The sequence below is a fragment of the Elephantulus edwardii genome, unplaced genomic scaffold (genome assembly GCF_000299155.1).
Source record: "Elephantulus edwardii isolate Elephantulus edwardi_28Jun2011 unplaced genomic scaffold, EleEdw1.0 scaffold00201, whole genome shotgun sequence".
In the NCBI taxonomy this organism is placed as follows: domain Eukaryota; kingdom Metazoa; phylum Chordata; class Mammalia; order Macroscelidea; family Macroscelididae; genus Elephantulus; species Elephantulus edwardii.
This window is the reverse complement of record NW_006399951.1, coordinates 4,371,706-4,398,939: the sequence shown is the minus strand read 5'-3', so window position 1 is coordinate 4,398,939 and position 27,234 is coordinate 4,371,706. Positions and strand designations below refer to the sequence as shown.

General features: G+C 42.5%; 1 protein-coding gene and 1 pseudogene across 1 annotated transcript in view; both read left to right on the top strand.

Moving 5' to 3' along the window:
• NKD1 (naked cuticle homolog 1 (Drosophila)) overlaps positions 1–27,234 on the top strand; it is a 118,178-nt gene that overhangs the window by 7,738 nt on the left and 83,206 nt on the right. The window lies entirely within an intron of this gene.
• Positions 15,181–20,032, top strand: LOC102868045 (annotated as a pseudogene).

Sequence of the window (27,234 nt, the reverse complement as noted above, 5' to 3'; positions counted from 1 at the left end):
CCTCCTGCGCTGTCCCTCCACCCTCCCAAGCATGATGTCCCTCTCCAAGGACCCGTCCCTCCTGGCAACATGTCCAAAGTATGTCAGACGAAGCCCCAGAACCCTTGCCTCCAAGGAGTAGCTTTGCATACAAAATTCTTATCCATTGTGTTCCATCCATATACACTGTGTTACACACATGCCTTCATTCACATGGTGTTTCATATGATCATCACCATACATTGTGTTTTATAAAATGAATCACCATTGACTTATGCCCACTATTACCCCATCTTTTCAGGCCCCTATTGGATCTCTCCCAATTCTTTCACCCCTCTCTCCACCCACCAAACTCTGTGACCCCATGGTTTCCCCACCTCCCCACCCTCAATTCTCCCGCCCTTCCCCTTCCTCTTTTGGACTTGTAGACACATCTTACTAGTTATCCTTCTATTTTTTACACTAATAGTCTTATGCAGTATCTGTCCTTATGAGACTGAGTTCACTCAGCATAATGCTTTCTAGCCTGTCCTATGTCATATAGTATTTTTTGAAATTGTTACTCCTGAGTGCTGCATAGTATTCCATCATGTGAATGTGCCACAATGTCTCAATTCATTCGTTTGTTGATGAGCGTTTGTGCTGTTCTGTTTTCTTGCTATTGTGATAACTCTGCTGTGTGAACATCCATGTACAAATCGCCATTTATTTCACAGTTCTAATTTCCTGAGGATATATTCCTAGCAATGGAATTTCTATGTGCGGCTTTTTGAGGAAACACCAAACTTCCTTCTAGATTATGCCATTTTATAATCCCACCTACATTATATGAGAGTCCCACCTACATTATATGAGAGTTCCAGTCTCTCCACATTCTTTCTCACATTATTGCTTGCTGCCCTGTTAAACATTGCCATTGCTACTGGGATGAGATCGTATCTCATTATGGTTTTGATTTGCATCTCTTTTAATACCAATGATTTTGGATATATCTGCCTGTGTCTGTTGGCATGTCTTCCTTTGTGAAAAGTCTTTACATGTTTTTGCCCATTTGGTAAATGGGTTATCAGTCTTTTTCTTGTGGAGACCCTCTGGTATTCTTTAAACTTTGGTTATGAGAGCCTTCTCTGAGATGGCACTACCAAATGTTTTTCCCAGTGAGTATGTTTTATTTTCACCCTATTGGGAAAAGTGTTTGATGCACACAAGAACTTAATTTTTAGACCATCCAGTTCATTGATGTTATCCTTTCGTGGCTGTGCATTTCTGGCTGTATTTGTCTGCCTATTTATACCATAGGCTAGACCTTTTCAGTTTTAAGTTTTGTGCCTTTTAAGTTTTGCCTCCTGTAATCTTTACAGTCTGGGCTCTACCCCTAGGTCTCTGATCCACTTTGAGTTGATTTTTGTGAGATGTGGATCCTGCTTCAGATTTCTGCAGGTAGAAGTCTACTTTTGCCAGCATTTGTTAAAGAGGTTGTTGTTTCCACATTTGATAGGTTTTGTTTCCTTGTCAAATACCAGTAGACTGTAAGTATATGGATTAGTTTATGGATTCTCAATTCTGTTTCAATGGTCTATGTGTCTGTCATTGTACCAGTACCATGCTGTTTTGGTTTTTACAGCTTTGCAGTAGGTTTTGGGATCAGGAAGTGCTGTGCCTCTCACTTCACTTTTGCTTTTCAAAGGTGCTTTGCTTATTCAGGGTCTCTTTCATTTCCAAATAAATTTGCCAATTGCCTTTCTATCTCTTTGAAAAATGAATTTGATAACTGTATTGGGATTGTGTTGATCATGTAGATTGCTTTGGTATAATTGTAATTTTCACCATATTGAGTCTTTCTGTCCTTGAATATATCCTCCCACAGCTCATCTGTTCTTCATTGATTAGTTTCAAGGTCTCAAACCTGTTCTTGAGATGGTTTTCATATTCAGGTGGGATCGACTCAAGGTCAAACTTTGGTTTTTGTGACTTTGTTTTAATTTTAGGCTTCAGTTTGAACTTGCATATGAGTAGTTGATAGTCTGTTCCATGATCAGTACCTGGCCTAGTTTTCACAGCTGATACTGAGCTTCTCCAATGATTCTTTACACAGATGTAATTAATCTGGTTCCTGTGTAGTTCACCAGATGAGGTCCATGTGTAAAGTTGCCATTTGTATTTTTTTTATAAAAGGTATTTAAATTGAATAAATTATTGACTGTACAAAACTGCAGCATTTTATCTCCAGCTTAATTTCTGTCACCAAGTCCATATATTCTATTGATGCTTCTTTTGTGTTTCCAAGTTTTGTATTCCAGTCGCCAATTATTATTAATAAATTTTGGTGGCATGTTCAGTTGATTTTCAGCTACAAAAGTTGGTAGAACTCTTTTATTTCCTCCTTTTTTGCTGTGGTTGTTGGTGCATGCATTTGAATAATAGTTGTATTAACAGGTTGTTCTTGTTTGTGTATGGGTATTATCCTATCAATCATGACATTATATTTCAGGATGGTTCTAGAAATGGTCTTTTTGACTACGAATGTGACCCTGTTTTTTTTTCACTTTTTCATTTCCAGAATAACAGATTTCATATACTTTGGGCCTGTTGCCAAAAGGGACCAGTCCTTGGAGAAGGACATCATGCTTGGGAGGGTAGATTCAACGCAAGAGAGGAAGATCCTGGGTGAGATGGACTGACACAGTGAATTTGGTAATGAGGACAGGTGTGTTGAGGACAGGTGTGTCAGAGACAGTGAGATTGGCTTAGGACAGAGCAGGATTCAGAGGTACTGTTTATAGGGTTGCTATGAGTCACAGTTGACTTGATGGCATGTAATGACAACAGCCATCAACAGGAAACCTTTTCCCATTTTTCTTTAGATCTCTTATTATTTCTAGCGGTAATGCTTTGCAGTTTTCTTTATAAAGGTCTTTTGTGTCTCTAGTTCAGTCTATTCCTAAGTATCTTTATTTGTGGTTGGCTATTGTAAATGGCATTCCTTTCTAAGTTTCCTTTTCTGTGTTTTCTTTGTAACTGTAGAGATATCACACAGATTTTTGAATATTGATCTTATACCCTGCCACTCTACCAAGTCTGTCTTCTAGGTCTGACAGTTTTTGTTGAATCCTTGGAGTTTTCTGTGTACGCTATCATATCGTCTGCATATAGCAACAATTTTGTCACCTCTTTGCTGAATCTCTTGTTGCTGATTGTCGCCTGAAGCCTTTCTATAACTATTATCATTTCTTAAAGTTCATTGAGTTTCCAGAGGCATGTTGTTTAGGAAGTGGACGATGCCTCTTAATTCCTTCTCTGTTGAATTGTCCTCACAAGTACTTCCCAATCAATATTGAATAGGAGTGGTGGAAGTGGGCATCTTTGTCTGGTCTAGCTTTCAAGGGGTAAGACTTTAGTTTTTATCCATTAGGTTGACTCTTGGTTTTGTATATGCACTTTTAACTATATTGAGAAAATTCCCTTCTACCTATTCCTAGTTTGCTGAGTCTTTTACTTTAGAAGGCCTTTTCTGCATCAATTGATAGAATCATGTGGTTCTTGTCCTGTCCATTGCCAATGTGATGAATTACGTTGATTGTTTTTCTTATGCCGAGCCATCCTTGCATACCTGTTATGAATCCCTCTTGGTTGGGAATTATTTTTTGATGGAATTTTAAAAATTATTTATTATTATTTTAATTAATTTTTTAATTGGATTCTATTGGCCAGGATTCTGTTGAGGATGTTTACATCTATATTCATGAGAGATACTGGTCTACAGTTTTATGCTTGCTTCATAGATTGATTCTAGGAGTGTTCTTTCTTTTTCTACTCATTTTTTAAAAAATTAAGTAGAGTTCGTGCTGGTTCTCTGGTAGAATTCAGCCATGAAGCCATCTGCACAAGGACTTTTTTTTGAGAGTCAAAAGCTTCTTTTGTGATGAGTATGTTCAAGTGTTCTACATCTGTCTGTGTCAATTTAGGTGGGATGTGAGTTTCAAGGAATTTGTCCATTTCCTTTATGCTTTCAAATTTAACAGAGTGTAGATTTTCATAATAATGCAATATTATTGATTTAATTTCATCTGGTTTTGTGATATAACTGCTATAATTTCTTATTAGATTTACTTGTGTCTTCTCTTTCTTTTCTTTTGTTAAGTTTGCCGATAGTTTGTCTGTTTTATTGACTCTTTCTCATAACCAGCTCCATTGTTTTTCTGTTTACTCTCACTGATTTCAGCTCTTCTCCTCATAATTTCCTTTCTGCAAGAGGCTATGGGATTAGATTATTGTTCTTATTCTGTTTGGTGGGGGTGTTGTGTTATGTCATAAATTTTCCTTTTTTCTTTCCTTTTTATGTGTTTGCCCACTGCTATAAACTGTCCCCTGAGGAATGCCTTAGTTCTGTCTCAGAGGTTTTGGTGTGTTGTATTTTCATTATCATTTGTTTCAAGGAAATTTTTACTTTTTCTTTGAGCTATGGTGCTGGAGATGAGTACTGAATATACCATGGACTGCAAGGAGAAGAAGCAGGTTTATCCTAGAGAGAGTGAAATCAGGTTGCTCCTAGGAGGCAAGGATTCTGAAGCTTTGTCTGACATACTTTGGGCATGTTGCAAGGAGGGACCAGTCCTTGGAGAGGGACAATATGCTTGGAAGGATGGAGGAACAGCACAAGAGAGGAAGACCCTCAATGAGATGGATTGATTCAGTTACTGGGGTTATGGGGGTGGGTGTGTCAGAGACAGTACGGTTGGCATAGATTAGAGCCGGGTTCAGAGCTGTTGTACGTGGGGGCAAGTGACTCGCCAGCACATAACAACTAGAACAACATAACTCAATCATGTTTTAAGCAGGTGTTTTGTGGCTCCTGTCTGGGTGGTTTTTGTAAGCTTTACCTTCTTGTCATTAATTTCTGGTTTCATGGCATTGTGCTTAGAAAAGATATTTTGTATTGTTTCAATGTTGTTGTTTTTTTAATTTGTTGAGGCTTGTTTTGTGTCCTAATATCTGATCAATCCTGGAAAATGTACCATGTGCACTTGAGAAGAAAATAAATTGAGTTTTAATTGGGTGCAGTGCCCCAAATACATCCACAAACTCAAGTTGCCTGATTGTTTAGTTTTAGATCTTCTGTGACTTTGTTAAGTTTCTTTTGAGTTGACCTATCCTTTGGTGAGAGTGGTGTGTTAAAGTCTCCTATCACTATTGTAGGGAGCTCTGGTGGCCTAGTGGTAAGAAACTGTGCTGCAATCCCGAAAACACATGATTCTAATCCGCCATGGAAGAAGAGAGTGCAGTCTCCTCCCGTGCAATTAACTGCCTGTGAAAACCCACTGAAGAGTCAGCTATTTGTCAGATCCGACTTGAAACTACACAACAACCACAATTGTACTACTGTCAAGTTCTTTCTTCAAGTCTATTAACTGGGTTTGGTTTGTGTGTTGTTTGTTTTTTTTTCTTTAAATAGGGCTTCTTTTACTAGACAATGAGTAATGCAAATTATTAAGCTGAACGATCTGTAGTTCAAATTCACACGGAAGTGCATTGGAAGACAGGCAATGTGCTTCTGAAAGGTGATCACCTGCAAAGTCCCGTGGACCCGATTTGCGGTGTGTGTGCAACGTTGCTATGCATTCACATTGACTCTACAGCAACTGACAACAGCAACTCTTGTGAGAAGTACCGTCCAGGCAGCAGCAAGATGTGCTGGCAAAGCCATGGGGCGAGGAGATGGTCATGAAGAGAAGACATGAGGGTAATGAGGAAGAAGGTGTGGTTAGAGGGATGGCATTTACCAGTCAACCACTGCTCGAGGCTCTAGGTTTGCTCTTATTTGAGAAAAATGGGTGGTGGTTGGAGTTTGCCAGGCCTTTGTGTGAAATCTGGGTCAAGCCATCTGACACAGACTGTAGGCTCCAAGTGACTGTGCAGCCTGGGGGCATGGGTGATGTGGAGACATGGAGTGTGGCAGTATTCCCTGATGCTCAGCCTTTCTGAGAAGCCTTGCCTGTTAGCTGCTCTTGGCACGTTGGAGCTACCTGTCTTTCTGCACAGACGGGTGTAACAGGGCGGGCTGCTAATACCTGATTCACCAGAAAGCTCTTGGAAGCTGATATATGAGGAGCTTCACATGCAGGGACTTGGAGACAATATTTTAGCCGTTTGAGTGGCTGGTGGTCTAAGGCCAAGAGACTGCAATGCAATGTAGGGAGCAGGGACAATGAATTGATTGCTTAAGGGCAGAGGTAGGCATCTCAAAGCTGAGGGTACAAGAAGCGGGAACAAACTGATCCCAGAAAGGACCCATTTTACCCAGAGCTGCGATAAGCTCGTGCCTAAGGCGAGACCGTCCTTTGCCTTAGTTTAGCAAATTTGTCCGAGAAAGGCTATTATGAAATTCTCTCTGGTCAGGAGGCTGGGGCAGTGGGTCCACAGAAGAGCTCCGAGGCTCTGCTGGGTCAGGTATCCCAGAATCCCTCTAGCCCCCACATTCCTGTTGTGGCTGGCTCTCTTCCTGGCTGCTGATTTACAACACATTCTGATTTAGAAACTTGCAATTGTTAGGTCGTTTGTTAGATTCCAAAGCAGACGCTTCCAGCTGCCTTCCCACCCTCTCTCTCTGTCTTTCACTCACACGTACTCTTCTTGTCGTTCACAGTTCTCTTTCTTTCTCTCTCTTCCTGAGGAAGGACAAAAATGCAGACTCTCACAAACAAAATATCTGCCATTCCATCTGAGGGAAAACTGAGACAGGAGCCCAGAATACCCTGGAAGGAATGTCAGACAGAGAGAGCTGAAGGCATTTTTTTCTTCTTGGTGTTCACCCATGTTTGTACTATTTTGCTGTTTAATCTCGAGGGAGGTCTTTCATGTCTTCCTGCTCCATTTATTCTGGGAAGCTGCCTGCTTCCTTATGGTCAGCTTCAGATTCCCCATGAAGAGTGGCCTCGGTCCTTCAGGGGCTGAGGGGAAGCCTGATTGCTCTCCAAAGGGAAGGTCTAGTGACACTGATTTGCCTGGCAATTCCATTTGTGGTGGTGAATCTTTTCCAAACAAGTGTTTCTAGAGACCTGAATAGTTCTTTGAGAACTTCCCAGGAAAATGTTGTTGTTTCCCATCGAGTCAGAATTGACTGATAGCTGACCTTCCAGCCAATTTTGAGAAGCAATTAATCACGTGGAAAGAGATTGCCCATCCTATGGAGCAGCCAGTGGGTCCGAACCATGTACCTTTGAGATTACAGCACAGCTTCTTACCACTAGGCCACCAGAGTTCACCCTGAGAAAGTAGAAGTGCTATTTACTCAGTCACGAGACTTTATAAGGAAAGCCTGAAGATGCCTCTACTGAAACCATCCTTCATCTTAAGAAGGTTCTCAGGACGCACTCTGCCCATCAAGGCTTTACCCATCAAGGGATGCCCTATAAGGTTCACCTTTACTTGTTTGGCCCTGTAAACTGTTGACAGCTTCCAGCGGATCCAGATAATCAAGTGAATTTTAAAGTGGTGTCGCGCCCGCTGAGGGCTTTGCCTTTCCTGGTCCTGGCTTTTCCCAGCTGGAGGATACAGCCATTACTTATGCCATCAGCTTTCCAGTGAATGCATTCTTTTCAGTCTTTTAGGCATCTGTGCACTTCCTTCCTGGGCCAGGTGTGTATTTGCTATGTGAATAATGCACAGGCTGTGTTCTCTTGGAGTTTATACTCAAACTGAGGGAGATAACTAGTTTAAAATAAGCTTTTATCATTGCAGTTGTATTATGTGCTTCCAAGGAGAAGTCCTGGGTGATCTGAGAGCGTGTAATGGGTCTCAGACTTGATCTGGAGAGTTATTCCTTCCACGCATATTTGCATGCCTTCCACATGGTGAGCACTGTGTGTAGTCTTATGGATACTGTGAAGAACAACTCATATGTTGTGTAGCACAAAACTAGGGTTTAGTGGGAGAAGCAAGCATTGCCTCTCACTTATTTTTCTTTTGCATTAGTTATAATCTCCTGTACATTGTTCGGTAACCGTGAATATGTATGCTGTTTGTTTCAGTCGGCAAGCTTTTTAAAATTCCTAGGGAGCTTGCTAAGATTTTTAACATTAGGTATAATTATTGAATTTTATCAAATGCTGTTGGGATATAATCTAGCTGATCAGTCCTTGCTAGTATAGGATTTACATTGTTATATTTCCTTATACTCACCCTGCTTTGTACTACTAATTGAGACCTTTCTTTGTCATGATAAACCTTTTTAAAAAATGCTCTATCCTGTGCCAACTTTACTGTCTCTGACACACCTACCCTCATTACCCCAGTCACTGTGTCAATCCATCTCATCAATGGTTTCCTTTTCTTTCTCCATCCCTCCACTTCTTCAAGCATGAGGACTGGTCCCTCCTTGCAACATGCCCAAAGTATGTCAGATAAAGCCTCAGAATCATTGCCTCCAAGGAGTAGCCTGGTTTCACCCCCTCTAGGACAAATCTGTTTGTTCTCTTGGCAGTCCAACCCTCTTCTTCAGCCCCATTACTCAAAGGCATCAATTTTCTTTCTGCCATCCCTAGGCATTATCCAGCTCTCTGATGCATAGCAAGCAATTGCAAAGACTATGGCCTGGATCAGGCACACCTTAGTCTCCAGAATGTCATCGTTGCTCTTCAGTATTCTGGAGATGTCCCTGACAGCTGACTTTCCTAATGCAGTTATGTTTTTTTATTTCCTGGCTGCTGGTACCAAAAGTGTTGATTGTGAAGTCAAGCAAACTAAAGCTGTTAACAATCTCAGTCATCTATCATAATGGTGCCAGTTGGCCCAGTTGTGAGAATCTTTGTTTTCTTGATGTTGAGCATCAATCCATATTGAAGGCTACAGTCCTTAATCTTCAGCAACAAGTGCTTTAGGTCCTCCTCAGTTTCAGCAAGCTGGATTGTGTCATCTGCCTAATGCAGGTTGTTGATGAATCTCCCTCCAATCCTGATGCCACATTCCTCCTCATACAACCCAGCCTCCCAGATGATCTGTTCTGATTATAGATTGAAAAGATATGCAAGTAGGACATGTCCATGGCATACACCCTTCCCAGTTTTGAACAATGCAGTGTTTCCTTGCTCTGTTCTGACCACTGCTTCCTAGTCCAAGTATAGGTTTCTCATAAGCACAATAAATGTTCTGGGATTCCCATTCTTCTCAGAGTCAGCCACAGTTTGTTGCCTTTGCATAGTCAATGAAACAGACATTCCTTTGGTACTTTCTGCTTTCAGCCAAGATCCATCTAACATTAGCTATAATATCCCTAGTACCAAGGCCTCTTGTAAACCCAGCCTGCACATCTGGCAGTTCTGTGTTTTGTTTTTTTTTAAATATATATATATATTTTTTTTTTTTATTATACTAGTTTATTTACACAATTCTAATACATTGTTTTCCAGAACAGGGAAATTGGGCAGTTCTCTGTTGATGTGTTGCTCCAGGTGTTTTTTGATAATTTTCAGCAGAATCTTGCTTGCATGTGATATTAATGGTATTGTTCTATAATTTCTGCACTCTGTTGGGTCATCTTTTTCTAGAAAGGGACAAATATAGATCTCTTCCAGTCAGCTGGCCAAATAGGATGAAGTCATTGACAACTTCAACTTTGTTTTACTGTTTCAGGGAGGTCAGTGCCACACTCAGACTCCGCCAACCATTGCCCCAAATCACTCAGGGGAAAAGCCCCAACAACATTGTCACTGAGTCAGAACTCACTTGTAGCTCACCCTCCAGTGGGCTTTTGGAGGCTGTAAATTTCCCGGGAAGAGATGACCCACTTGTCTTCCGTGGAGCGGTTAGTTGATTTGAACTTCCAGAGAGATGCTGTCTTTGGTTAACAGTGCACCTCCCTGCGGGCTACACCAGATCATTAAGTTCCCACAGTGTGAAGTTTTTAATCATTCTAATTTATAAATTTCTGCCAACTGAGTGGATCAAAGAGAACACTTCTGTGTGCTGCATTTGACTTGTGATTGCTGATTTGTCGTTGCTGTTGGAGACTGTTGATTTTTATTTATTTATTTATGTATGTATGTATGTATGTATGTATGTATTTATGTATGTATTTATTTATTTATTTTTAACTCCTAGCAACTCCCATTGACAAAGTAGAACCGCCCCATGGGGCTTTCTAGGCTGGAAGCTTTTTGGGAGAATATTGCCAGGTCTCATGAAGCTGCTGGTGGATTTGAACTGCCAACTTTTGGGTTAGTAGCTTAGTGCTGAACCAGTGCATCACCAGGGGTTGCTGATTTAGATTTGTACAATTTAGAGGAAGGGGTATTATTGGTAAATTAGTGAAAATGTATCATCTTTCAGTCCTTGGAAAGGGATGTCATGCTTGGGAAGGCGGAGAGACAGTGCAGGAGAGGAAGACCCTCGATGAGATGGAGCAATTCAGTGATTGGGGTAATGGGGGTAGGTGTGTCAGAGGCAGTGCGATTGGCACAGGATAGAGCAGGGTTTAGGGCTGTTGTATATAGGGTCGCTATGAGTTGCAGGTGACTCGACGACACATAACAACAACAACAACAACATCAACTAGTCAGTTGCTGGCAGGCAGGTCAGTTGCAGCACTTGATGACTACGTGTGTGTGTGAGAATAGCACTGCATTCCTTAGAGTTTTTGTGACCGTTAGACTTTGTGAGCTAATCACCAGGCATTTCTTCCGAGTCATCCTGGAGTGAGTTTGAACTGCTAGGGCTTTGACCAACTGCCAGCTACGCTACAGTGATAGCTACATACAAGCTAATCTTATGTATGTGACATATTATGCCTAATGCCGTGTATACAATCTATTGTGGAATCCTTGCAAAAGCCATGACGGAATACTATGCAACACTCAGGAGCAATGTTTTTTGTTTCTGGTTTTTTGTTTTTTGGTTTTTTTTTTAATACTAAGTAACACGGGAGAGGCTAGAGACCATTATGCCGAATGAACTATCACAGTCTCATAAGGACAAATACTGCCTAAGACCATTATTGTAGAAAGAGAAGGATAACCAGTAAGATACGTGTAAAATTCTAAAGGAGGAAGGGGAGGGGGCAGGAGGACTGAGTGGGGGAGGAAATCAGGTCGCAGAGTTAGGTGGGTTGGAGGGAGGGGTGAAGGAATTAGGAGAGATCCACCGGGGACCTGGAAAGACGAGGTGACAGTGGGCATAGCAGATGGTGATTGGATTTACAAAACACAAGGTGTGGGAGTGATCGTGTGAAACACAGTGTGAATAAAGGAGTGTGTGAATCACCATGTATATGAATGAAACACAATGTATACAAATTTTGTATACAAACCAATATAAAACAAAATATATATCCTTAAAAAAACTCCAAAACAACCAGCCTTAGATACGATTCCCTGCTTGCACAGATGAGGAGACAGGGTTATCAGGTTTGCGTCATTGGTTGGTTTAAAGCTACCTTTTGAGGCCGAGGGTACCGTCAAGTGAAGTCTTGGTGCTGGAAGTTGAGACAGTATGTTTTAGTTGATTGAAGGATGATAAATAAGGGAAAGGTGGCATACATACCGTCAAGATGTAGTTTGGGCCACTTTAGGCTGTTTCTGTTATATGTTGTTATCAACTCGTGTCGTTGTTGTTGTGTACCATCATGTAGGAACCAGCCCAGAGCTGACCCTCTGGCGGGTTTTCAGAGGCAGTTAATCAAACAGGAGGAGAGTGTGCAACCTTCTCCCGTGGAGCAGCTGGTGGATTCAAACCACGGGCCTTCGGGATTGCAGCGCAGCTTCTTACCACTAGGCTGCCAGAGCTCCCTTATCAAACTCACAGCCAACCATTATGACAGAATAAAACTGTCCCACAAGAGGTTTTTTTCCTTTCTTAAAAATACTTATTTTCTTTTTTATTGTGATTTGACTAAGGATGACAGACTGGGTTTTCGTTCAGTCACTCACATGCATTTTGTTGTGTAACATTTACTGCTCACTGTGCATTGCCTTTCACCCATCATAATAAGTGTCTGTTGTCTATTCATTCCCACTCCTCTCTTGTATCCTATCCCTGGTGACCATCCAAGAAAGATTTTATTTGTGTATAAATCTGCCTCGGGCTTTTTATAATAGTGGTACTGTACAGTATTTGATCTTTTATAGCTGATCTTCTTCACTCAGCATCATGCCTTCAGGATTCACCTGTGTTAAGAAGTGTTTCATGAATTCCTTATTGGGTTTATTTTTTAGTGCTGCGTAATACTCCACTGAGTGCATGTACCATAGTTTCTTAGTCATTCCTCCATTGATGAGCACTTGGATTGTTTCCATCTCATTGCCTTTGTAAATAATGCTACAATGAACATAAATATGCTACTCTTACTTTTTTAGTATATATACCTAGCGATGACATTGCTGGTTCAAATGATATTTTTCTTTTCCAACTTTCTAAGAAAGAACCAAACTGGTTTCCAAAGTGGTTGTACCATTTTACATTCCCACTGGCTATGGGGGCTTAGTGATAAATGTTGTCGACCCAAAGGCACACTGTTTGGATCGACCAGTTGCTTCATGAGAAAGATAGACAGTCTCTCCCTGTGCAATTTATTGCCTCTGAAAACCAACTGGAGTGTCAAATCTGAGTCTGTTCTGTCAGAATGGCAATAGGCGACAATAGGCAATGCCTCAAAGTTCCAATCTCTCTGGGGTCTCAGCAGCATTTCTTGTTTACTGTCTTAATGAACTTGGCACTGTTGCTGGGGTAAGATAATATCTCACTGATGTTTTGATTTGTATCTCTCTCTGAGAACAACACTAACAATAACATCAAGAACATGGGCTAATGAGGGAGCTCTGACGTAAGTGAGTCAGGAATTGTGCTACCAACCACAAGGCACGCGGTTCGAATCTACCAGCTGCTCTGCGGGAGAAAGATGGGCAGTCTCTTCCTGTGAGATTTACAGCCTCTGGAAACCTGCTGTAGGGTTAGCTATGGGTTGTTCTGACTCAGCAGCACCTCATAACAACAACAGCTAGTGATCTTGAGCATTTGTTCATGTGTTTGTTGGCTGTTTGAACGTCTTCCTTGGTTGTCTTTTCTTGTCTTCTGCTCATTTTGTAGTTAGGTGTCTTTTTCTTTTTTAAATGGATTTTTTTCTTTGATACTGGTTTACTTACAAAGTTTGTATACACTGTTTTTCACGCCAGATCTTTCCCATTTCCTTTACCCACCCTTCCCTCCACCCATCACATTGATCAGCCCTATGATTACCCCTCCTGGCCATCCTCACTCCTCTGCTCCCCCCCTTAGAGCCTCATACATGTTTTACTAGTTAGCTAGTTCTACAATAAAGGTCTTTTTTTTAAAAATTTTTTGTGCATGTACCGTCAAATCAGATCTGACTGGTTCAGGAGGAAATTGTCCCTCCTTCTCCGGCAGAGCATCTGGTGGATTTGAACTGTGTACCTTTGGGATTGCAGTACAGCTTCTTGCCACTAGGCCACCAGAGCTCCCTACAATAAAGGTCTTATATAGTATTTGTCTTTCTTGTTGATATGTTGGCATTTTGGTGATTAGCTCCTTGACAGATATGTTGTTATCAAATATATTCCTCAGTTTGTAGGTTCTCTTTTTACTCTTTTGGAAAAGTCATTTGATCCATGCATGTCCTCTCGGGTTTTTAATGAGAGCAGATTGCCACGTCGTTCTGCGAAGCACTTGCACGAGTTTGAAATGCCGAACTTGTACTTAGCAACTGAACGCTTACCCTGTTATGCCATTTTATAATGAGGACCAATATATGCACATCTGGGCCAATTGGCAGCATCATGATCGAGGGAGAAGAGATTGAAATTGTTAACAATTTCAGCTTACTCAGCTCCACAATCAACGATCTTAGCACCAGCAGTTAGAAAATCAAAAGAATTACATTAGGAAAACATTCTGTCAAGGATCCTTCTAGCGTGATGAAGAGCAGGAATGTCAGTCTAGACACTAAGGTGTGCCTGATCCAGGCCATGGCTTTTCAGTTACTTGCTAGGCAGCAGAGAGGTGGACAGTGATGAAGGATGACAGAGGAATTGATGCCTTTGAGTTGTGGTGCTGGAGAAGAGTATTGAACATTGTATGAACTGCCACAAAAACAAACAAATCTTTTCTGGAGAGGGGGAAACCAATTTATTCCTTGCAGAAAAGGATTTTGAAGCTCCATCTGATATACTTGGACATTGCCAGCTGGGACTAGTCCTTGGAGAAGGCCATCGTGCTTGGAAGGGTGGAAGAAAAGCCCAAAACGGGAAGGCTCTTGAAGGAGATGGATTGACACAGTAACTGGGGTAATGAGGGTAGTTGTGTCGGAGTCAGGGAGATTGGCTCAGGATAGGTTAGGGTTCAGAGCATAAGGTCACTGTGTCTCAGGCAACTCTATCACACATAACAACAACAACAAAGGTACTGAAGTGATGGTTAAGGTTTCAAAACTAGACTTCCTGGTTCTAAGACTTGACCCCACCTTTTCCCAGCTGGGTGACCTTGAGCCAAATGATGCCTCCTCTCTGATCCTTAGTTTCTGTACCTGGGATATAGGTCACTTCTCACCTCGTGGGTTGCATGTCAGGGAGAATAAAGTAGGTGCATCTCCTCTTGCAGCCGTCTCTCTGTAGTTTGCTAATGCTCGTTTGTATAACTCTACCCGTGTGCCAAATGTGATGATGGTAAAGCGTGTAAAGTATAGTGAGAGAGTTTGAAGAGGAGTACTTTGGATTAAAGAGGAATATTTAAATAGTTGTGACGCTAAGAGTAAATAGGAGATAGTCACATGATGGAAGGTTCTGTAAAAGTACCCTGGATAAAGATTATGGGAAGTAGAAGGCCTGCAGCTATGATTGGTATGGCCACAAAGACTTCAGTTTATTTTTAAATGTCTGACCTGTGACCAGAATGCAGTCTATGAAGATAGAAATCTGGTCCAGCAGAGAGAAGAGGTGCCCTTGTGTGTGTGTGTGTTGTATGTTGACTGCTTTATATGCCTGTCCACTCTACATCTTCTACCAGAAAGTGTTACTGAGGCCTTTAAACCTGAGTTGCTCTCCGATTTAGAAGAGCATGTTATGGGAGGACCTCTCAGGCACAGAAACCATGTTCTTGCATTTATTGCTGACATGATGCTTTATGCTGCCTGAGACCCCTGGCTCGGCATGGAGCAGGGTCCCTGCGGAAGGTAGAGTGTAATGAGGCCTTATTCATAAGATGGGCCTGTCCACTCTCATGTCACAGGTGAGTCCTGGAGAAAGGTTCATTGCTGTTCCAATGGGATTGCACCAAGGATGCTTTTCTAATCTCGGAAGGTTGTACGGCCTGTCACAGAATGGCCTTGGCCTATTGAGTGGATCTGGGGTGTTTAGGTGGGGGGATGCCATGCCTCCTCCAAGCTTGGGGAAGTTTCTGACCTTGACTCATTGATTTACTCTTCTTTCCTCACATGATTTACATTGACTTTGAACCAGGAACCAAGCTCGCTCTCTCTCTCTCTCTCTTTCTTTTTTCCTTTTTCTTCAAATTATGACTTTATTCTGAAGATTTTGTTTTGCTTGATGCTTTCTTTTAAATGGCTTCTTGAGCCTTTCTCCTGATGTGGAAAGTGCAAAAGGGCATAATGGCGTGATCGTCCCCGAGCCTTGGCCTGCTGTCCTGAGCTCCAGGGGGCAGCAGTGGAGAGCGGCATACCTGCACTGTTGTTACATGCCGTCCTGTCCATTTCCAACCCATAGCAACTCCATGTGACAGAGTAGAACTGCCCCTGTGGGGTTTCCCAGAAACTGATTGGCATGTTCTTCTCCTGTGGGGTCACTGGGGAGGTTCAAACTACCAACCTTTCAGTTAACACCTGAGTCCTTAACCACTAAGTGCCATTTGTGTCGCCAAAGCTCCTTCATAACATGTTATTGTTGCTGCGTGCCACCAAGTTGACAATAATTCATAGTAACTTTATGAACAGATCTGAATCTTGCCTGGCACCATCTTCATACACTCTGATGTGCTGGAACTCATTGGGGAAGTCATTGCATCAATCTGTCTCATTGAGGGGTTTCCTCTCTTTCATTGACATTTCCCAGCATGCAGTCTCTCTCCAAGGACTCCTGAAAATATGCTCAGAGTGAATGAGATGAAGTTTCACTATTCAGTGTCTCTAAAGAGCACTCGCTTTGTGCTTCCTTCAGCATGGATTTATTTGTTTGTTCTTTTGGTAGTCCATGGGATATCCAGTACTCTTCTCCAACACCACAACTCAGTGGTACTGATTCTTCTTCTGTCATCCTCATTCATTGTCCAACTTCCAGATGCATAGGGGACAATTGAAAGCAGTAATCAGGACAGGTGAACTTTAGGTTTTGAGCTGACATCCTTGCTCTTTTGAACTTTGCGTAGGCCCTTGAAGGCAGATTTCCCCGATGCAATGTACCTTTTGATTTCTTGACTAGGCTACAAAGGGTGTTACTTGTGGAGCCAAGTAAAATGAAATCATTGACAGCTTCAAGCTTTTCTTTCTCTCTCATGATGTCTATTGGTCCTGAGGTGAAGAGTTTGTTTTCTTGTTATTGATGTAACTCATATTGAAGGCTGTATTCTTTGATCTTCTATAGTAGTGCTTGTTATTAAAAAGTGACTAGAACAGTACATCAACAGACAATTGCCAGAAATTCAAGCTGGATTCAGAAGAGGCATAACAATATAGCTACTGTTTATTGTGTTTCTTCTCTTTAGACTCTGGGCCAAGAGCCATCCATGTATTACATCCTTCAGTTCTCACAACACTTTCATGAGGCAGACTCTTTCATCCTCCTCATTTTATTGATGGGAAAACTGAGGCTTTAAAGGAATCTACCTCCTTACCGAGACTGCCTTTACTTAGAAGTGGTGGAACAAGATTCAAACTCAGGTCAATTTGCCAACAATTCTTCTAAATCATTATAGATAAGTTTTGTCTTTTACTTGGAAGTGGCGGAACAAGATTCAAACTCGGGTCAATTTGCCAACAATTCTTCTAAATCATTATAGACAAGTTTTGTCTTTTACAAAAGTGTTACAAACCGTGGCTTCCAAAATGAATTTAGTCTCTTGCATTTAGAAAAATTCAAATATGAGAGACTATAATACATGGTGGTTGTTGTTGTTAAGTGCCATAGAGTCGTAGATGATCCATAATGACTCTATGAATGAAGGGCTTGAACACAGAACAGTCTTCTTTTCTCAAAGTTCATAAAGTTTCTGGAGGCAAGCTTTTTTGGAATTGAATGCCATTCCTGCTTCCAAGTAATATATGGTAAGATATTAAAATATTGTTTATAGTAGATCAAAGATGCTTGAAGATGGCTGATGGGCTAGGGCAAGGAAAGCTGTGAGGCAGGCGTGAGGAGGTGGCGAGGAAGAAGTGTGGCGACAAGCCCACCCTCCCTGCACCATGATCATAGAGGATGGAGATGTCCTCATGCCCCGGCTGCCTCGGTTACTAGAGCCAATTATGTGATTCTGACTCTTCAGCCTTGTTGTTGTTGTTGTTGTTATGTACCATTGAGTTGTCTGTGACTCATAGCGACCCTATGTACAACAGCCCTAAATCCTGCTCTGTCCTGTGTCAATCTCACTGCCTCTGACACACCCATCCTGATTACCCCAGTCACTGAATCAATCCACCTCATAGAGGGTCTTCCTCTCCTGTACTGTCCCTCCACCCTCCCAAGCATGACGTCCTTTTCTAAGGACTGGTGCCTCCTTGCAATGTGTCCAAAGTATGTTAGACGGAGCCTCAGAATCCTTGCCTCCAAGGAACAGCCTCTCTAGGCTGAACATGTTAATTTTCTTAGCAGTCCATGGTATATTCAATACTTTCTCCAACACCCAACACCACAGCTCAGAGGCATCAATTCTCCTTCTATCATCCATAGTCATTGCTCTGACGCATAGCAAGTGACTGCAAAAACCATGGCCTGTATCAGGTGCACCTTAGTCTCCAGAGTGACATCATTGCTCTTCAGTACTTTGGAGCAGTCCTTAACAGCAGACTTCCCCATTTCAATATGTCTTTTAATTTCCTGGAGGCTGATGCCAAGAGTGTTGACTGTAGAGCCAAGCAAACCTTCAGCCTTAGCCAACTATAGTTTAGCACTGGTCAAGAGGGGAAAACCTGAGGAAAGAATAGAAAGCCTTTTGTGCCCATCTCTTTTTGTATAAAGACATCGTGTATTGATGTCTTTTCACAAAAGAAACTTCATGTTTTGTGGATCAGCTCTTTGAAAGTCTCTGTACTAAGAACTACCTTCCTTCTTGGGAACCAGTTAAACATGAGTCAAAGCCTCCAGTCCAAGAAAAAGAAGAAATTAAAAAGAAAAAAAAAAGAGGTATTTCAAGAGCCAGCAAAATAAGAACAAAATGGCAGAATAAAAGAAGTATTCTGGTCCCCTGACAACTCATCCGGAATCTAGTAAACAAAAAACACATGAGACAGAAAGAAGGCAGATGGAGAGCCTGTGATCTACGCACTGTGAGTGGAGTGCGACTGGAGAAGGGACAGGAGCAAGAGCCGAAGCTGAAGTCATAGTAAAAGCCGACGTAGAGGGAGAGCAAAGACTGGGATCCGAATGCTGAGCACAGGGAAAGATCAAAGTGTAAGAGGGACAGGAGTGATGTGGAGAGTTCCTATGAGCCTGTATCAGCTGCTGCCTCTGAACTATTCGGGACGGTATTCTTCCGGGACCAGACACTATTCCTGTGACTTTACTGCCCAGGCTCACTCCTCGGAAACCACAACTGAGAGCTGGTCTAATTACTGTAACAATCACAGCTCTTCTGATTATTTTGGTGGAAACCTACCACCAAAGAGGCAACGATACCGAGACTGTGGTGGAAGAGGATAGTGCGTGCGCTTGGAGAGCTTTGCCGGTTTGGTCGTGGACATGAACCCGTGGTTTTTGATGAAGTGGCTCTATCAGCACGATTCCGCTTCCACTTCCTCCTCCCAGCCTTCCTCCTTCATCCCCTCCTAGAACCTTACTGCCTCCATTGCCAGTCCCAAGCCCTGGCTTACATCCTGGTCCTGTAAGTAAGAGACTTCCTTATCTCCATGGATGTAGTTAGCCTCCACCTCTTGTTATGCTTCTCATACCAAGACCACCTAAAACGCAGCCCAACTTGATAAACAACCCTGACCAGCCTGGGGAAAGTGCAATGCCCAATCTTGCATCAGAGGGCACACGACTACTTCCCTCTTTACCACAGAACCTCCTTTTATACAGTGTCAGAACAGCTGTTCGTGTATTCTTCTGAACACGATTCTGCTGCGTCTGAGCGACTTCAGTTGGGGATCCCACCTTCTCTGATGGGAGCTCGACTGGGGCCATCTCGAAACCTCATGGGACCCTTTGTTGGGTCCCGTACCTCAATCTTCAGCCCCACTCCTCTGGTCCTAGATACATAGAAACCCAATGGTTATAACCCCAGCAGCTGCTAATATCAGTTCTGGTGGGTCTCAGTACAGACAGTTCTTTCCAAGAACACAATGTCCAGACCTAATTGCTTGAACATCTGGAGACATGGATGTAAATCCAAGAGTTGCTAACATTGCTATCGAGTCTGAACCACCGGTGCCTGTTCCAATTAATAGTAATCAGGCCAGAGGAGTTCTTGAACCGGATAGCCACAAAAAAGCTGTGAGTGATTTGGAAGGGCTGTTTAAAAAAAAAAAAAGCAACAAACTTGGGCTGGGAAAACAAGGGACTAACAATTAACCAGGATGCTTGTGAAAGAATTAGTAGAGAAACCCCAAATTAGAAGCCAAGAAAATCCCTCAGGGATTAAACAACATAACTAAGATCAATGAAATCTTCTGCAAGTTGGGAACTGTTATTAACATTCAAACTGCTTTGAAGGCTGTTCCAGAGCAGCTCTCATGAAGCAGTTCACCAGCGAGGAGGCCAGGAGAGCAATTTCTAGCACAGATTCGGTTCTAAGTAACTGATACATTTGAGTTTTATGACATAGGGAAGACAACAAAAAACTAATGCTGCTGTTCCCAATACTGCTGTCCCTCCAGTTACAGCTGTGACAGCAATACCATCCTCTATGACAGCACCTTCCAAATGCAGGAGGTTTTGGTGACCCAGTCTCCTTCAACAGTCCATGGAACCATCCAGAAGAGAATTAATAAGGCTTGGACATCAAGTGCGTATGTTCTTAACAAAGTTCCTGTCATGCGTTGTCTTGGGCATGTCTTAGTGGTAAACAGAGTGAGACAAGTACACTTTCTGAATCAGCCTGGTGATATCGGAGAGGATTGTCCGATCTTTTCAGCACTAAGCCATTGACAGATATACAGCTCCTCAAACTTAAAGATACCTTTGTTTGTAAAGGGATGGTTTCTTTGGCCCTAAATCTTAGGATGTCTGAGAAATTCTTAAAAATAAACAGGGAATAGTGAAGCTGCAACAGAATAGGAGGGAAAAGAAGCAAGAAGCATTAGAAAAACAAGTAGAGTATGAAGATACGTGAATATCTAATCTAGAAAAATAAAAACAAACCCAAAATCCAAAGCATGAAACCCGAAGAGAAAGCTCATGTAATGTAGATTTTTAATTTTTTTAAATTTTCTTTTTCATTATTATTGTTGTGTGTGTACCGTCAAATCAGATCTGACTGGTACAGTAGGAGATTGTCCCTCCTTCTCCAGCAGAGCATCTGGTGGATTCTAACCGTGCACCTCTGGGATTGCAGTGCAACTTCTTGCCACTAGGCCACCAGATCTTGCCTATAATGTAGATTTTAAAGAGGTTAGAGAAAAGATCTCACAGTTGAAAGATGAATTAAAGACATTCTGCAGTCTCTACATCTTCAAATGAAGGTAAAGACAGGAGAAGACACAACAGAGTTAGAGAAAAATCAGGATTGGAGGAAGACTCATTGACAACCTGCGTTATGCAGATACATAACCTTGCTTGCTGAAATTGAGCAAGGCTTGAATTGTGCTGCAAATGGTCAAGGACTGCAGTCTGCAATATGGATTGAAGCTCAACATTAAGTAAACTAAAGATTCTCACCACTGGACCTAGTGGCAGCACCATGATAGGTGAAGAGATTGAGATTATTAAGTTTCAGCTTGCTTGGTTCCACAATCAACACTCTTGGCACCAGTAGTCAGGATATCAAAAGATAAATTGCATTAGGAAAATCTGAGAGGTCAGCAACCTCTCCAGAGTGCTAAAGAGCAACAATATCAGTCTAGCGACTAAGGTGTGCCTGATGCAGGTGATGGTCTTCTCAATTACTTCCTATGCATCAGAGAGCTGGACAATGACCAAAGATGACAGAAGAATTGATGCCTTTGAGTTATGATGCTTGAAGAGTATTGAGGATACCATGGCCTGTCAAGAGAACAAACAGTTCTGTCCTGGAGAAGGTGAAGCCAAGTTGCAACATCATGAGAGATGGAGAAAAGATTGAAACTGTCAACAACTTCATCTTTCCTGCATCTATAGTTAACACCCTTGGTACCAACTGTCAGGAAATCAGGAGATGTATTGCACTGGGAAAGTCTGCAATCAGGGTCTTCTCCAAATTACCGAGGAGTAATGATTTCAGTTTGAGGACTTTAGTCTGATTCAGGCCATGGTCCTTCCAATCACTTGCTGTACATCTGCAAGCTGGACAGTGAATCAGGATGACAGAAAAATTGATGTCTTTGAGCTGTGATGTCGGAGAAGAGTATTGAGCATCCCACGGACTGCCGGAAGAACAAATACGTCTTGGAGAAAGTGCAGCCAGAGTGCTCCTTGAAAGCAAAGATGATGAAGTTTTATCTCACAACTCTGGGTGTGTTGCTAGAAGCGGCTGTTCCTTGGAAAGGAACATCATGCTTGGAAAGGTGGAGGGTCAGTGGAGGAGAGGAAGACCCACAACCAGGTGGCTTGTCACAGTGACTGTCGCAATGAGCTTTAGTGTGTCAGGAAGTGTGAGGATGACACAGGCCAGGACAGGATTCATATCTGTTGTTCGTGGGATCATTGTGGGTCGTGCTCGATTTGATGGATCCTAACAACAAACAACATTTAGACGGTGACGAGATTGAGATTGTTCACCGCTTTAGTTTGCTTGGCTCTACAATCAACACGCTTGGCACCAGCAGCCAGGAAACTAAAAGAAATTAAAAAACATTACGATGGGAATGTCTACTGTTAGGGACCTCTCCAAAGGACTGGTGAGCAATGATGTCAGTCTAGAGACTAAGGTGCACCTGGTACAGGGCATAGTCTTTGCACTCACTTGCATCAGAAATCTGGACAATGACTAGGGATGATAGAAGGAGAATTGATGTCTTTGAGCTGCAGTGCTGGAGAAGAGTATTAAATATATCATGGACTGCTAAGAAAACAAACAGGTTTGACCTGGAGAGGGTGAAGCCGGGCGCTGCTCCTTGGAGGCAAGGATTCTGAAGCTTCGTCTGACATAATTTGGACATGTTGCAAGGAGGGACCAATCCTTGGAGAGGGATGTCATGCTTGGGAGGGTGGAGGGACAGTGCAGGAGAGGAAGACCCTCTATGAGATGGACTGATTCCGTGACTGGGATAATGTCGGTTGGTGTGTCAGAAACAATGAAATTGGCACAGGATAGAGCAGGGGTTAGAGCTCTTGTATATAGGGTCGCTATGAGTCATAGGCGACTTGACGGCACATAACAACAACAACAACAACAACAAAAGATATATTTGTAGGTGTAGAGAGAAAGATCTGGAAGGAAATACTGTCAAGGACTGTTTCCTGTTAGAGTCATAACGGGGGTAAAAAGGGAGACTATTTTGCTTCTGTCTTATACATTTCTATTTTGTTTTGATTTTTTTTTCTTTCAGTGACCATACAGTACTTTTTAAAAGTCAGTCTATTTTAAAGGAGAGCACATCTATAGGCAGCTCTTTGCAGATGCTTTACTGGAGCTACGAGGTGCTCAATGTCCACAGGTGACTAAGGGTTACTCTCAGACGGGGCACACAGAACATTTCCCCCCTCATCAAAAAGTCCTCTCAGACAGCGCTGGTTTAGGGAGGCTTTGAACATCTCCTTCCTTTCACTTACAAAGGGAAGGACCTGGCAACCTTTTTTTAAAATTTTAAATGTCAGACATCAATAATTGCTGGTAAAGTTCTAAATTCAGTTATAGGTTTATGAAACCAGTAGAAAAGACTGTAGTTTGAGGGGATGTGAGGTTGGGAAAGTCTCAGTGCGGGACTGGAGTGTGGGGTGCTGATTGACATGCAGGATCCTTGGGTCCATCTTTGTGGTTGTTAGTTGTGCTGAGTTGGCTCTGGCTTAAAGCAACCTCATGTGTGCAGGGAAGAGCCACACTGCGTGGGTTTTTCAGAGCAGAAAGCATAAACGGGCACATGTACTCAGAGCATTCATTGAAGGTAACCTCCTGGAAGCAAGACCGACCAGAACTTACTTCTAAGACGGTTCTGGGTGGGCTTGAACCATTAATATTTTGCTTAAAAGTCCAGCACATATCTATTTGACCCATTCGATAACTTTTTGAGTCTCATCTAAGCCTTCTGAATTAGAATCTCTCTGCTACAGTTGGGGGGACTTCTGGCTGAACGATGTTCAAAAACAGATGGTGGAAAGAAGGCAGGAGGTGATGGATAGGCTGAAAAGAGGATGGCACTCCCCATTTATGGAATTTTGGGGTGCTATAAGTGCCCCATGGAGAAGTCTACCACAGCCCATGAAAGCTCCTCGTTTCTATTTTTTGATGAGGAGAAATGTGGGGTCAGGATCGGTGGAAGATCTGTCAACAATCTGCGTTATGCAGATGACACAACCCTGCTTGTTGAAACTGAGGAGGACCTGAAGCACTTGCTGCAGAGTGTCAAGGACTGCAGCCTTCAATATGGATTGAGGCTCAATGTCCAGAAGACAAAGATTCTCACCACTGGACCAATTGGCAGCATCAGGATGGATGGTGAAGAGATTGAGATTGTTCACAGCTTTAGTTTGCTTGGCTCCACAATCAACACTCTTGGTACCAGTAGCCAGGAAATTAAAAGATGTATTGCCATGGGAATGTCTGCTGTTAGAGACCTCTCCAAAGCACTGAAGAGCAATGTTGTCTCTCTGGAGACTAAGGTGTGTCTGATACAGGCCATGGTTTTTGCAGTCACTTGAGAGCTGGACGATGACTAGGGAGGATAGAAGGTCACATCAGAGAGCTGGACAATGACTAGGGAGGATCGAAGGAGAATTGATGCCTTTGAGCTGTGGTGCTGGAGAAGAGTATTGAAGGTACCATGGACTGCTAAGAAAACAAACAGATTCATCCTAGAGAGCGTGAAACCAGGCTGCTCCTTGGAGGCAAGGATTCTGGGGCCTTGTCTGACATACTTTGGACATGTTGTAAGGAGGGACAGGTCCTTGGAGAGGGACATCATGCTTGATAGGGTGGAGGGTCAGCACAGGAGGGGAAGACCCTCCATAAGGTGGATTGATCCAGTGACTGGGGGTAATCGGGATGGATGTGTCAGAGGCAGTGCGATTGGCACAGGATAGAGCAGGGTTTAGGGTTGCTATGAGTCGCAAGTGACTGGACGGCACATAACAACAACAACAACATGGCTAACACGCTCTATTTGCATATTCCCACCCATCCACATTGCAACGTCAACCAATGGATAAGAAAGCCATTGTGAATGGTAAACCCTTAATACCACACAAGGTTTTTGATGACTGAATAGTTGGTGCTGGACTGGCAACCTAAAGGCTGGCAGTTCAAAAACCTAACCAGTGGTACTGTGGGAGAAAGTCAAGTTCAGAGCATCCTTAGCCTTCAGGTTAAGAAATCCTGATTTAGATATTTTTTTATGGTTGTTGTTGTTGTTTATTGCCATCTAGTCGAGCATGACTCATAGCGACCGTTTGAACAAAAGACCTGATGCCTTTCTGTAACTATCAACATTTATCGAAGTTCATGGAGTTTCCAGAGGCATGTGGTTTAGGAAGTGGATGCCACTCCTGCTTCCAAACCTGTCTGAAACTGGGAGCTCCACCAAACGCTGTCCACTATGGGCAACCATTATGGCACTTGACATTTGACACCCCACGGGCGCAAGGTTCAGTATCACAGCAAACCCAGGCCATCTCAGTATAGCAAATTAACAGAAGAGTGCTGTACCACTTAGAAAAATTTTCCTCCAAAGTATAATAACAACTGACTTTTAAATACAAAGACCCGCCATGAGAGCTTGTTGGCTTTAAAGAAGAGGCTTAAATAAAAACCAACCAATATACTAATGACATAAAGAAAAAAACACCTTGTTTTAACTTTCCTTTTAAACTTTCTTTGTATTAACTTTCTTTTCTTTTTTTTTTTCTATGTGAGGCTTCTCTCAGTTTCAAAGGGCACAGAACGTGGGACCTGGGCTTCAGGCCTGGGTTTATATGAAACTGTGTTGATGTTGGGCTTTCCTTTCTAAATGGAGAAAAGAATACCTATCTATCTCTTTGCGTTATTTCAAGGATCAAATGAAATAATACACATAAGCAATTTAAGAGTTCTTCAAGCACCCAGTAGTCAATGAATACACTCAGTAGTCCAGCAGGGCCTTTGGAGTGGCTGATAGCTTCTGGTCATTGCCAGCCCCATCCACCCCCCATCTCTCCAGGACCTAAAACAGTACCAGGAAGGACTTGGATGCTGTTTGATCTCATTTATTCCTTCAGATTTCCCCTGGAGTGAAACATCTCCCTTTATCGACAGGGAAACCAAAGACTAGAGAGTTTCAGGGACTTTGCAGGTTTGTTGCGGTCCTGGTGGGTAAGTTGTGAGTCCCTTTATGCGTGGCACACTTTCCACTTAGATTAACTGCATCTCCTCGCTGACCAAGCACCGACCTCTGGTGATCGTGTTCACCTGTGCGTTAGGGCATCTGGAGGAGGCCTTTGATCTGCAGAGCTCTGCCTGGGCCTGAGCCCCTGACAAGAGGTTCTTCTTCTCACCTGGCAGAACACTAGGTCTGGAATGCTGGGTATTGTTGTGGTAGAATTGCAAACTTGTACTTTAAATGTATTAAGACACAAAGTCCCTGTGGTTAACAGCTAATTAATCACTGTGTACAGCAGGGAATATCTTGGGTAGACATGACTTCATGAGCTTGTGCTAAAACCCGTCCCTACTGTATTTCACTCTCCAAAGTTTTTTGACTTCCAGAAAAAAAGAACCGCAAATAGAGTTACACAATTTTACAGAAATATTTTTACTGGGCAGAAGATTGCTTTATGGTGAGAGCCAGTTATTTCAGGAGGAGACAAGCAAAGAACCCTTTATTCTCACGTTCTGTGGGAGGAAAATATGAAGTCTGGCTGGACTGATAGAGGGGCTGGACCTGTGTTTCTCGAGTTGGTTGACTTGAGGCGGTGACAGGGCCCTGAGCAGGTATCCACTTTCCACAGTGATGAGGACACCTTCTGTCAACCCTCCCTGGACTTGCTTATGGGCAAAAAGAAGCTGAAAGTTCCAGAGCAGAGAAGGGAGGGGGCCAAGTTGCATTTTAATTTGGAAGGAGGGTCGGAAGGAGGAAGGAACCAGTATGACATGCTGAGTGAGCCTTGCTGAGTGCTGGGCTGTTTCATTATTTACTGGTAGTGGGTTCTGGGCCTGTTTTCTGTTCATAAATTGATGTTAACAGCAATATCTGCCTTATGAGCTTAGTGTGAGGATTGAATGAGGTTATCACTGTTAAGCATTTAAGCATCCTCGGGCAACACAAACAGTTAAGTGCTTGACTACTGACAGGAAAATTAATGATTTGAACCTATCCTTGGAGGACAGACAGACCTGCTTCTACAAAGTCACAATCTTAAAAACCCTATGGGGTGGCTGGGTCATACTGTCTTCCAGAGTGGTTGTATAATTTTATAATTCCATCACAAGCTATTCCACTACTAGGAATATATCCCAAAGAAATTAGAACTGAGACACAAATGGAGATTTGTACACCAGTGTTCGTCGCAACATTATTTACCATCGCAAGAACATGGAAACAGTCCAAATGTCCAGCCACAACAGAATAGATTGAGAAATTGTGGTATATTCACAAAACGGATTATGCAACACTCAGGAGCAACAATTAAAACAAATACTACCTAACTTGGGAGAGGCTGTAGAGCATTATGTTGAGTGAACTAACTCAGTCTCATAAGGACAAATTCTGCCTAAGATCATTATTGTAAAATAGACGGATAATAGAGTTGAATGAGGCTGGCATTG